Raw genomic sequence first — 13,248 nt, 5'->3', positions numbered from 1 at the left:
TAAGAGGTTTTGTCCAGGTTATTAAAGATCTCTTCATATCACACTTGAATGTAAAATCTTAAAATGAGTCATGCAGTGACCTTTGGTCTTCTGAGTATAATGAGGTCTGTTTTAATGAACGAAATTATTTTTTGATACATTTTTAAAATGTAAAAGAAAAATCCGATTACACATTCCTAATATAGCTGGACTTAAGTAGCATGTAAGCTTATTAAATAATGAGAATACTTTATAAAAACTATTATAAAACTCAAACTTTGGGTTAAAAAACAAAGACGCAGCCTCCACCCGCACCCTCCCGCAAGAAAAATTCTCCTAAAAGAAAAACTCATTAAAAGAAAAACTGTATATTACTGTTTGTATAATATCTTTTTTTTATGGACATCTGGATTTCATCCCTACTTTCTTATGTTTTAAATAATGAGATGTATTCAATTTGTGGATAAAAATGTTTATTTTAAAAGGAAATTTTTTAAAGATTTATTTATTTAATTTAGAGGGAGAGAGAGAGCAGGGGGAGGAGCAGAGGTAAAGAATGAGATGTTAAATGTATTTCAACTAAGAGAAATAAGAACAATTACAAAAATAACCAGAAGTAACTGTGAAATAAACTATAGTCTGCTATATGCTATATAATAATAACAGAAAGTAAACATATTGAGCCAGAATTAAAACAGTAGGTCAGAAAAGCACTGTATTGGAAGTCAACATACTATACAACCAAAGATTGGAATCAGACAGACCAGAATTTGAACATGGGTTTTAATCTTATTGAAAATGTGACCTTGTTTTTATAGCCCTCTCTAAGCTAGAGGTTATTCACCTATAAAATGGGGATAATAGTACCTGAGTCATAATCATTGGGAGAATTAATATGTGTGAAACACACAGTACATAGTATCCCATAAACGTTAGCATCATCATCATCGTGACATTAAAGAAACTAGAAGCCAACTATTGGTTCAAAGACCTAGTTAGAGGCAAAAATTTATTGACCACATAAAGAAGTTTGTCCACTAACCAAGGTATTTTTCTTTCTTTTTTTTTTTTTAAAGATTTTATTTATTTATAGAGATGCAGAGAGAGAGAGGGGCAGAAACACAGGCAGAAGGAGAAGCAGGCTCCACGCAGAGAGCCTGACGTGGGACTCGATCCAGGGTCTCCAGGATCACACCCTTGGCTGCAGGCGGTGCTAAACCGCTGCGCCACCAGGGCTGCCCCCAAGGTATTTTTCTGCTATCGATAGTTAAACAGAATTTTAAGTCTAGTCTGCTTCTAGTCTGCAGATATAATTGCTTTGGCCTCACTAGTGTTGGCAGATACAAGACTGAAGTATTCAAGATGAGGATTAAAATCTAAGCCTACTTCCAAAAGATTCTATGATGCCCCGCTGTCTCTTTGAATCTCTTCTTCCAGGCAATATATATATTATATACATAATAATATGTATAATCATAATTATCACATATAATAATATTCACTGGATATTCAATTGAATGGTTGTTTCTACTATATTAAATGTGTTTGTCCCATGTCTGTCAGTCTGTAGGTCTCTCTGTGTGTATATAAGGCTGTCCTGGAAATTTTCTGTTTGTCCCTCCAGATCTCCACCCTTTCCACTCTGGGCTCTGCACTGCTAAACTGACTTTTAAGAACTCTATCAATGGACGCCCTTGTCCACTGGCTTCTAGATAGGTTCAACCAATAGGGTACATCAGCAGGAGATGAGAGAGAGGGGGGACAGCAAGACTTTGGAGTATTTATTCCCCATATCCCTCCCTAAAGTGGTCACTGAGGGAGGAAGTGGGCTGTAGCCCTTGACCATATACGTAAGAGGGTAAGGCCCTTGCTCCTGCCAGTTCCAGAGAATGGCATCACGGCCATTTCGTGGCATCCTCTTCACCCTTTTGTAAATAATCTCTTTATTAAGATCTCTTCGAACTACCTAATATGTGTGTCTCATGTAACCTGTCCTAACCTCCTGACTGATACCAGCTCTTAATAGAAATAATGTAAAGGACTGTGTAGTTAATATTCTCAGCTGCCTCTCAGCTTTAATATCCTCCTTCTAGTCAACTTCCTTCTTCTGTTGAGTTTGGAAAATATATGCCCATTCCATACTGCATCACTACAACTACCACTCCCAGACTTCGTGGGCCAAGTCTGTTAATACCACCACCACCCCCCAAATAATGATTAGTTCATGTGGTGAAGCTGTAGTTTAAGCCAAATGATAGAGATTCTTCACCCCGAATTTCCCAAATTAGAGGTAAAGGTGGCCCTCTTCTCCTTGAACTAAAGACTTGAATATAACATTGGGACCTTCTGTGGCTAGCCTCCCTACTACCAGTAGATCATTCTACAGAATGAAGCTGAGCAGAGACAAGTAAGGATGAATGAGAGAAAGATGACTCTAAGAAGGGACCCATGGGGGAACACCTGGGTGGCTCAGCGGTTGAGTATCTGCCTTTGGCTCAGGGAGTGTTTCTGGAGACCTGGGATTGAGTCCCACATTGGGCTTCCTGCAGGGAATTCGCTTCTCCCTCTGCCTATGTCTCTGCCTTTGTCTCTCATGAATAAATAAAATCTTAAAAAAAAAAAGAAGGGGCCCATGGAGTCACTGTGCCCAGTTCCAGACTCTGAGCCCCCAGTCCCTACAGCTCTCTTTTACAATTTTCTTCACCATTATGTGAACAAATATACTATAGCTTTTTTCCTTGAACCTATTGGAGTTTCTATCACATACAACTGGAAAAAAAAAAAAAGGTACTGATTAAAACAATGGCAAAAACTTTGCAAACTGATATGTTTCTACTATTTGAATCCAATTGTTTTAAAGAATTCAGAATTCACCAATGCCAGCAAGAAATGTGCTAAAAATGTCCTGATCTATGTATGCATCATAATCAATGGGACTTTTTACTACCAGGAACCCCCAAAAAGCCTGTACTGAAATTCAGTTTGCTTCAGGATGTAGTTCCTGGTCCAGATTATTTCCCAGAGGGGAAAATGACTGGACTAGGAGAGCGGGGAATGGCAAAGGGTGTGAAAAAAAAAAAAGAAGAAGAAGAAGAAGAACTTTCATTTCTTCTCATTTTTAAATTAGCTAGTATGGTTAGGTAACCATGATTAATAACGGTGTTTTGGTTTTACTACCCACTGTGGAACTTTGCTTGTTTTTTGGCTGAAGAGAGCCTTGGTAAATATTAAGTAAAGTAATAGAAGAAAATTTATTTTTCCTAAATAGAATAACCTCCTTCCATAGGTATGACATTGTGCAGATTCAAGAACAGTACAATGGGGTGTATACTCCATTACAATAATTTGCTATGTAGTAACAATCCTTGTTACCCACTTCCCTGGCAGAGCCATTGTGAGGTTAACAAAGCCTTTAAAAAGATAGGAAATGGTTTATAAAAATTAATGAGACTTCACTTTCCTATGTTTAGAAGTAGTAAGCCAACACAGCTCACCATTTTTTTTGTTGTGCTTATCAAAGCACATCTTTTCACTAAAATTCTAAGTTTAGTTTTAGGGCATTTATATCATTACTGGTGAAGTGGTTCTCTTGGGAAGAGCTTGGGACACTGAAAAAGAATTTGTAAGATTAACAATGAACATCATTAAAACACCAGAACAGAAAAGAAAAGATCAAGCAATGTTCTCCGACCCTCCTCCCAAAGGAGGAGGAGGAGAACATTGCTAACCTGTTCCCCAAGGAGAGGATGAACAAGGAAGACATCCAAATCCAAGTTGTCCTCAATTTACCACTGCTATTTTTACTCTCTAAACGGATACTTGTGAACTCATTTGGAACTTAGAAGAAAATATTTCTAGGGAAAGAATGTTAGTGATATTGGTTAGGTTTCTAGCAGGCCTTGTAAGCCCACTAACCCCCAAGTGGCTGCACCAAAAAATTATAGTTCCTTGTTGTTCCTGAGGGAAAACAGCAACATTTCCACCCTGCAGCCCACGATGCTGGAATGGCTCCCTATTTCCCAAACTGCCATCCACCACAACTCCTCAGTTTGGAAAGTAGGAATGGAATGTTCCAGTCTCCTCTCCTACTGGGCCAAGAGGAAAAAGAGAATTTTTTTCCTCATGGTGACAAAAGAAAGAAGAATCCTCAGGTAGCCAATGTTAACAGGAAAGGGGGGCAGTGACTCACATATTAGAGATGTTCCCGATTTAGTTTTCAGGACTTGGGAAGGGCCTACATCCAGAAACTTGCTTCGTTTTCTTTCAAAATGAGTTTGTCATCTCTGCCTCATGTGTTTGGTTTAGTTTAATAGAAATGGCCGTGTTGCTTTTTGATCATGAGAGGTGGCAGGTGTCCTTACTCTTCTTTCTTGGGTGCACATAATAGAACCTATAAATCCCGGGCTACTCCCCTCCCCCAGCCCTTTGTTCTCCACAGACCTCAAGGGAAAGGTCACTCTAGATGCCTTGAGCGGAGATGCCAGAAACCGTGCACAGGTTCTACAAGTCACCTCACAGGATTTGCTGATGGCATAACCTGAGCGCGATCTCCTTTGTGTTACTCCAACAACAATAAAGCCAGAAATAACTCTGACATACATTAAAAAATGTAAGCGTCAAAAAGCCTTTCTTTCAGCCCCTCTCCCAAAATATTAGCATGTAAATGAGTTAGCTAACAGTCACTAATGACATTTTTTTGCTGCAAAATTATTGGCTAATTATACCCATTATTGTATTCTTAGCCTATCAGACCATGCTTTGATCATCCAGAAACAAAAATGTTTCTTGGAACCAATCCACGGGGCAACAAATGGAGTCTGTTTTGACTGTTCTTTCTGAAAACCCTGTTGCCAGTAGCGCTCATCATCGTCATTGACCACGAGGCTTGGCATGGACCCAGGAAGAACTGTGATGGCAGGTCATCCGGGGTCCTTAGGAGAGGAGTTCCTGCTCGGCTACTGTCCCTTCTAAAGCATTCATGAAAACAAATAATCACCACACAAATGTGTACTCTCCTACCCGGAGTTATCATCCTATCTTTCAGAATACTGGACATTCTCATCATGTAAGTATACACACATTTAAGTGATTTAAGTCTGTCTCTGTTTTAGAGCACCCTTCCCTGCACACCACATTAGGTTACAGATCGCCATACTGAGGACAGTCCAGTAAGATTTATGTATACACGAAGAAGCTAAGAAATATCTACAAAGTTGGCCAAATATTCACATATCTATCATTTGGTTGAAATCAATAATGGAAGATTCTTCCAAACCATAGGTGTTATCTGTACATTTGAAAATATCCAGGGCTCATCTGGCATTTAAACTTAATCACCTTTCAGAAAAGTTTTTTCCATGTAAGTCAAAGCTTAGTGTATTAAAGCAATGTAGGCTTAGAATGGAACTGTCAAGGTCATACCAGACAATATGATGGGGGTATTAAGCTGCACCTCAAAAAAAATAACTTAAAACATATTTACATTCTATCAACCATCAGTACCTATATTACCTTTGAATCAGTCAAATACTTGATGACTGTTGATGTTTATTCAGCCAAAAGTTTTTCTGGCTCTGCTGTATTCACACTATTATAAATGTACTCATCGTTAAATAGTGGTTTTAAACAATTTGGTAGTATAAACTATTGCAGATATTTATCTCTAATGATTCTTTCTTTCTCACAGTTTTGATATAAACTTTCTATTTATGGTAGGGCATGGTAATTCAGGTTAGGGGCAGATTGTAACAAGAACCATCTGTCCTTTTCCCTCTTTTCCCTCATTCGAGTCCTTCTGTCATGATTAATTGTTGTTACACACACACACAAAAAAAAGCGAACCACCTCTTTGCTGGTGTCTTGCAAGAGGTTAGCAGTCATTGTCTTCTTTTAGAGTAATGGTGCTTAAAATATTACATGCTTTGTTCTCTGTGGCACTAAACACATGATCTGCTATTGTGGTTCCAAAGCCTTCCCATAGACTGTGAGAGACAGGCGGAAGCCACTCTTGTGAATGTCAGAGTCTAACAAAACGGAGACAAAATTTAAAATGTTAGTCAAGAACGTTCCACTTTGTATTAAATATCTTGTCTGCCTGTCTCATGGGAATGAAAAAGGATTTAAGGGAAAAATATACATATCATGGTCATACTCATAAAAGTAAGCTTCTGAAGTATAAGACAAATACTGATTTTACATCAAGGTGTATCAATGTTTGATAGAAAATAAATTAAAAACATACATCCACATCTCCTAAAGACATCTGCCACTGCTTAATTTCAACAGTATCCCGAGAGAAAGTGAAAGGAGCTGGAGCTAGGATTTAATTTTTTTTAATTTAATTTTTATTAGAGGGAAATGCATTCTAGGAGGGACAACATGGGGGGTAATCAAGGAGATGAAAGATCTGCTCAGAGATGTTGTATTATGAGCCCTGGAGGGGCTCCCAACGGATCTACTTCAGTTCAAGTGAAAGAGTCATAAAATTTTGTTATAATCCTCAAAAACGCTGCCTACCTAGGCAGCATTTATTAAACACTCTATGTACCCAAAATTGGGTATATAGAAGTGGGAATAAGATGCAAAATTGATAGAAGTTATTGTTGCTGCTGTTTTTAATCATCAAGGAACTTTAATCTATCGGGCTTAGACATTAAATTAAATCCAGGACAAGCAAGAGACATCCTCTAGTGATGTGATTTGGAGAACCACAAAGGCTCTGTTTTTCCCAGAATATCCTTTCCCTTGGTCTACCAATTTTTCTGAAGTTCCTCCCTATTAGAATATTAGAACCATTCTTCAAGTTCAGGCTTTTTGTTTAAGTAAAGATGTGGAACACGGTCCCTATAAAACCCCTGTTACAATATAATGATGTTATGTAGAGGGCTCACACAGTTACCAGATAACATTTCAGTCTTGGCATAGAGCAAAACAAGGTCCTGAGGGAGAGAAATCTAGGACAAGAAACAAAAATATAGGTAAGGAAGGAAAACCAGAATGGTCCAGAATAAAATGTGGGAAGTAGCTAAGGGGAATGACAAAATTGATAAAGTGAGTTCAAACTACGGTTCCAGAATATAGCAACCTTCCAATGCCAGCATGATAAAGCTAGAATTCTACTTGTGAAGAATGAAAAGCTAAGAGAGGTAATCATCGAGAAGAAAGGGTTAGTAACCTGGCCATAGAGTCTTCAGACTGGAAGAGACGGAGACTGAAATCAGGGAGCTCAGTAAAGACTATTGACTTTTTCAAGAATATAGAGACAAAATACTTAAATGGGGTGAAGGTATATAAGAATAAATTGTTATTCTAAATAAATATAATGAACTGTAGGAGCAGACTGAATATGAGAATTGTGGGAAAGAGGGACAACAACTAGTGAGATTTAATGGTAGGTAACAGGAACCTGGCAACAGCATTGAAAGATGAAAGGACACTGGAAAGGATACCTAGTTTTGTCACTGGTGGCCCCTTGCAGACTGGGGATTGGCCAATGTTCCTCTAAACACTTCTAGTCACATGATCAACTAGACATTTCCCATTGCCTTATGACCTAGGACTGGGATACGGGCCAAAGAAACGTGAATCTGCAAGTCACAAAGAATCAAAGCCTTGAGGGTAAGTGACTAAGAGCAGAGAGCCAAGGATATGATTTCCTGGAATGTTCAGTTTGGTGGAGAGGAACAGAGCCATCCTAACTAAAAGGAAAGGCATAAAGAGGAAGTAGAGGGAAGGAAGAAGAGGGAGCTTTAAGAAGAATAAGGTGGTCAGTGGTATGAAATGGTGATCTAAAATATTCACTCTTTTCTCACCTTCAAATAATGATTGTGTAGCTGGATATAGAACTCTGACATAGACCGCCTCTTAGTCCTTCGAAATTATTCACCGTCTTTGGCTTCTGCTGTTACTGTAAGAAGTCTGGTGTCATTCCAATGATTGTTCTTTTGTTGGTAATTTCTTTTTTGCTAATTTCTTTTAAACTATTCACTCTGTCTTTGTTCTGAAATCTCACTAAAATGTATTTTTATTTAGACTCCTTGGGACTCACTGTGAATCGTGAATCTGAGGAGTATATCTTTTAGCAATTCTAAAAGTTCTTCAGGTGCTATCTCTTTAAATATTACATTTCTTCCATTCTCTTGATTCTTTCACTTTAGAGACCCAAAAAAGTTTTATAAGGGTGGTTGAAAGTTATACCTTTTAATTTTCTTCCCCATCCACTTTTCCACCCACCGCCCCCCCCCCGCTCTTTTAAAAGAGAACAGATATATTTAATTATTTTGTTTTATTTTTTTTTTTAAGTGAACTCCACACCCAATATGGAGCTTGAACTCAAGACCCCAAGATCCAGAGTCACATCCTCTAGCGACTGAGCCAATTGGGCACCCCCAGTTTATATCTCTTTTATATTTTCCATCTCTTCCTCCCTCCAAGTGATTATATAGAGGTAATTTCCTTAAGCCTGCTTTGCAGTTTATTAAGTCTCACTTCTGGTCTTTAACTATTAATATTTCATTTCCATTACTTCAGTTTTTCATTTATAGAAATTGTATTCAATTATTTCTTTCAAATCTGTATGTTGGTTTTTCACAGACTCATTATTTTCTCATGCTTTAGAGTCTTTCCTTTATGCCATTAATCACGTTATATTTATTTTATACTCCTGATTTAATAGTTCTGTTATCTGGAGTTCTCAGGAAACCTAATTCCCCTAATTGTTGTGTTGTGTCTGCTGACTCTCAGACGTGGCAAACTGTTGCCTTGTATGCTTTGTATTTAGGAATGTGTGTTCATCTTCAGCACGGGAATCCCTGACAGCCTGTTGTGTCTCTTCACAACAGTTTTTATGTTTGCTTCTTCCAGGAGCCTTAGGGTTACCACTGGACAGGACCAAATTTTATATCATTTTTTTGACTTGGTGCAGGCTGATAGCATAAATCAGCTTTCAGCAAACCATCATCTATTTTATTCATTCAAAAAAAAAAGATTCATTCATTCATTCATTCATTCATTCATTCGAGACACACAGAGAGAGGCAGAGACATAGGGAGAGGGAGAAGCAGGCTCCCTGCAGGGAGCCCAGTGCAGAACTCAATCCCAGGACCGCGGGATCACACCCTGAGCCAAAGGCAGATGCTCAATTGCTGAACCACCCAAGTGTCCCACCACCATCTATTTTTTGCAAATAAAGTTTTATTGAAACACAAACATGCTCATTTGTTTACATATTGTCTGCAGTAGCTTTCCTTCTACAATGGCAGAGCTGAGTAGCTGCATTAGACACTGTAAGGCCCCGAAAGGTGATAATATTTACCATCTGGCTCTTCACAGAAAATGTTTGCCACACCCTGGTATAAATTCAAATCCTAAGCCAGAGTAAGAGCAGCCATAAGTTTATAGATTCCCAGGGAAAGAGACCATTTCCTTTCACCCTGATTCTAAACTGACTAGTTTCTTCATTGACTCAATGTGCTACTCAGGAGGTTGCTCTTGTTTTTGTTTTTTAATCCATGCTTTCACTAAGGACATTTTGGGGGTCCTGAATGCATGCAGACTTACTGATCCTAACTCTCTATCTTGCATGAGTCCAGTTCTGAAGGACATTTAAATCCAAACCTTTGGATCTAGAAAAGATTTTCCTGCCACACCAGCAACCCCTCTATGGGATTTTAGCACCCACAGCTCCTATACTAACTACTTTTGTCTTCTGCAGATACCACCTTAAAATCAGCTAGGTGTTAGTTATTTCTTTTCAGCAATTATAGGTATTTTATAGCAAAACATTTCTCTAGTTAAGTAATATGTTATATTTCTGGGAATTGAAAGTTGTGTAAAATGTAACTGGAATCTTGGAAGACTGAAAAATGTCAAACTTTGCTAAAACAATTTTAGGATCAAGAATAAGACTATGTACATGGAGTCACAAAGGTAGCAGATATTTTAGCAACATTGAGAAAGAACTAGGTAATGAGGAAAGTAAAGATACATACAGAGTCACTAATGACTGGAGGCCACATGGCAGAGAGGACTCTGACATCAGACTTGCCCCAATTAAAATCCTACATGTGTGACCCTTAGAAAGCAATTTAACTTCTCATGACCTCAATTTCCTTACCTGTGAAATGGGGATAATATGGACCAACATCTACCAAAATCAAAAGGCATGACCCTCGCAATTAACGCGAAGGTGTTACAATGCTCTTCACTCTCCAGATTACTTCTTTCCTGCTTCAAAGGAAGGAAAGAACCATGTTTAACATGTGGCATAGATAACAGCAAATATTTCTGGCTGAATTTAGCCATTGTCATTGTTTCTATGGCAACTACTTTACCCTGAGAAGAGGGACAGAACACAGAAAGATGCTATCTGTAAAAGATTGATAGTCACTTGCTTGAAATGATCTTCATAACTCTCAGGGTTCTGAGGGCAGGAGTCATCCCAAACACGTGGCAATAAAACTTCCAAGTATCAACTGTTTCCCTTGAGAAACCAGTTAGTAACTGTTAACTATTTAATCATCTGGTCTCATTTTTTACCAGGCCTACTCAACTGTTCTAGAAAGTAATCTAGATTGATATAGGTAATTTGTCAGAGTTTACGCATTACATAGACATTAAGAAGGAAAAAATAAACAGCCAGAAAACATGGTGTGAGAGAAAAGGAGAGTTCAGGTTTGGGACAGGGAGGCACGATGTTGGTTCTCACCGTAGGGGCTGCGAGATGTGGTAGGGCAGCCCAGAAGCAGGAGTGGGGAAGGGAACAACTATCCCACACAAAATACAGTTCAGTGTTATTCCCATTATATAGTGGTAACACAACCATGTGAAGGCCTTGCTTGAATCTTATTTATTCGGATGCAGCATTTTTTTCCTACTAAAGAAAACTGTGATTCATTTTTCCAATAAATTCTTTAGATTACCATCCTTTGAAATCCTGTGTTTTCAAGCAATCTTTTCTGATAGGATTTTTCCCTGCTTCATAGAACTCACAGAAGACAACACGAATCGACTCCCCAAATGAGTTTTTTCTATACCTTTCAGTGTTTTAATCAGTCAAGTTTCATTTCTTAAAATCTCAGACTTGTTTTCAATTAGAACCTATTCAAGTGTAATGAATATAGGGACACAAATCCCCGTTGGTTATCTATTTAAGATTATTTCTAAACATATAATTAACATGACATAATTTCACTTCCAATCATGCCTAGAGAGAAAGGAAAGCAATATTGTGCTTTCCGTCTCTAAAGTACAAATACCCTCATTTAGTAGGGAGCTTATGTTCTAAATAGAAAACCAGCTTTTATTTTATTATTTTATTTTTTTAGAGGCAGAGAGAATGTGCACACAATAGGTGGAGAGGGCAGGGGGAGAGGAGAGAGAGAATCCCCAAACAGGCTCTACGCTGAGAGTGGAACCAGAAGCAGGGCTCGACCTCATGACCAGAGATCATCACAACCACGAAATCATGACCTCAGCGGAAACCGAGAGCCGGTGGCTTAACCGACTGAGTCACTGAGGGACCCTGAGAAAAACAGCTTTTAAAAAACATACTGGATGAACAAATATACCAAAAACCTCAACTTTATTTACTAAGAAAAGCTACTTAAAAGGCATTCTTCCTCATGGTAGGAAACTCAGGTCATATATGTTGAACTTGTCTAGACATATCCAGGACATTTATTTAGAAGATGGAGAGTAGATTCTACTCACCACCCTTCCCTCTCCAAAATAGGTGCTGTGATTCTATTCCGTGTCAAATACTCAAAATTAGCTATCAATTGCTATAGCCTGAATGTGTGTGTGTCCCCCGCCCCCCACTTCCTCCCCTCCCCCCAGCCAATTTGTACATTGAAACCTAATTCCCAGAGTGAGAATATCTAGGGATGGGATGGGGCCTTTGGGAAACAATTAGATCGTGAGGTGGAGCCCTCAGTAATAGGATCAGTGCCCTTCTAAAGAGGCCTCCGAGAGTTCCCTGGCACCTTCTACCTTGTGAAGACAGAGAGAGAAGAGACAATGGTCATCTCCAAACCAGGAAGCAGGCTCTCACCAGACACTGAATCTGCCAGTGCCTTGATCCTGAACTTCCCAGTTCTCCAGAGGAATAAATGTCTCTTGTTTTTAAACCACACAATCTGGTATTCTGTTATAGTAGCCAGAAAGGATTACTTAAGACAGAGTTTTAAAAGAAAGGATGGTTAGAGAGGAACTAGCAAGATACCCTTGCTCAGGGGCTCTCCACAGTGAACGTGCAGATTTCTCAGGGCTAGGTACTAGGGAGCACACCAGTACAGCAGTAGCCTGTTTATGTGAGCAGGTATAATTTGAAACATTCTAGAAGGTCCCCTGACCACATACATCTTCTTAGGAATGTAAAATCCTGTTCACAAAGAATTGCATGCATTATTAATGCAAAGGTACAGAATCAAGTGGAAAACCCACTGTTGTGTTACATTAATGTAACTTGAGAGCTAATCAATGCTTCCTTTCATCCCCTCAGTACACAAGTGTATCCCTTCCATATGTGGAGCTTGTTTTGAAAACTCTACACGTCACAGGTTAGAGACTAGTCTCAATCAGTGGAATTAGACAGTGATATTCTCATGAAAAGGGTTTTATTATTTTTTTTATGAAAAGGGTTTTAAAACATTCTTCTGTTTATTGCTCTGTATCCTGAACATACATATTTAATATTTAATTTAATTTATATTTACTCTTTTTTTTTTCAGTATGATTAAAATAATAGAACTTGCGGGAAGACACCCTAAAGCCTATAAATGTTAGAGAAAACTGACCTTAAAAAGTGAATGATGTTTTTCTAAAACAATCCTCCTAGCACCATTTTTGAGTAGTATAGGAGAAAAATATTATTCATCCGTATTTCTTTCAAATAAGAGACAATGAAGAATTCCAAGAAGATCCTTGACATCAGAAATGTGATTTTCCTTAGTTCTTAATTCTTTAATTCTTTTCTAGCTTACTTTACTTCTCATTTTGCAAATTAAAATAAAAGACATAATGAAGGACCTGCTTTTAAATAGTAAAATGAGCTTTGAGAGAGAAGAACAGTAAAGCTACGAACAGGTCATTTTTATTTCCCTGCCAGTGTCTTTTTTAGGAATATTTTAGAGACAATTCATTTGAAATGTTTAAAAAAAAAACTTTAATACACTTTTCTGGTTCCATATGATCCTTTCCCCTTGGTAAAACCTGAAGAATGCAACCCATGACACACCACGCTTCAATCATTCTCTTCTAACCATTGCTCAA

General features: G+C 38.3%; 1 long non-coding RNA gene across 1 annotated transcript; it reads left to right on the top strand.

Annotated features, from left to right (window-relative positions):
• The first annotated feature begins 1,168 nt into the window (after positions 1-1,168).
• Positions 1,169-8,993, top strand: LOC111098922. The gene is made up of 3 exons (XR_005370017.1): positions 1,169-1,225; positions 4,722-5,044; positions 8,281-8,993. It is a non-coding gene; the product is annotated as an uncharacterized LOC111098922 (long non-coding RNA).
• Positions 8,994-13,248: the final 4,255 nt, after the last annotated feature.

The sequence above is a fragment of the Canis lupus genome, chromosome 15 (genome assembly GCF_011100685.1).
Source record: "Canis lupus familiaris isolate Mischka breed German Shepherd chromosome 15, alternate assembly UU_Cfam_GSD_1.0, whole genome shotgun sequence".
Taxonomy (NCBI): domain Eukaryota; kingdom Metazoa; phylum Chordata; class Mammalia; order Carnivora; family Canidae; genus Canis; species Canis lupus.
The sequence above is the reverse complement of the archived record's forward strand: the minus strand, read 5'-3'. Positions and strand labels throughout refer to the sequence as shown.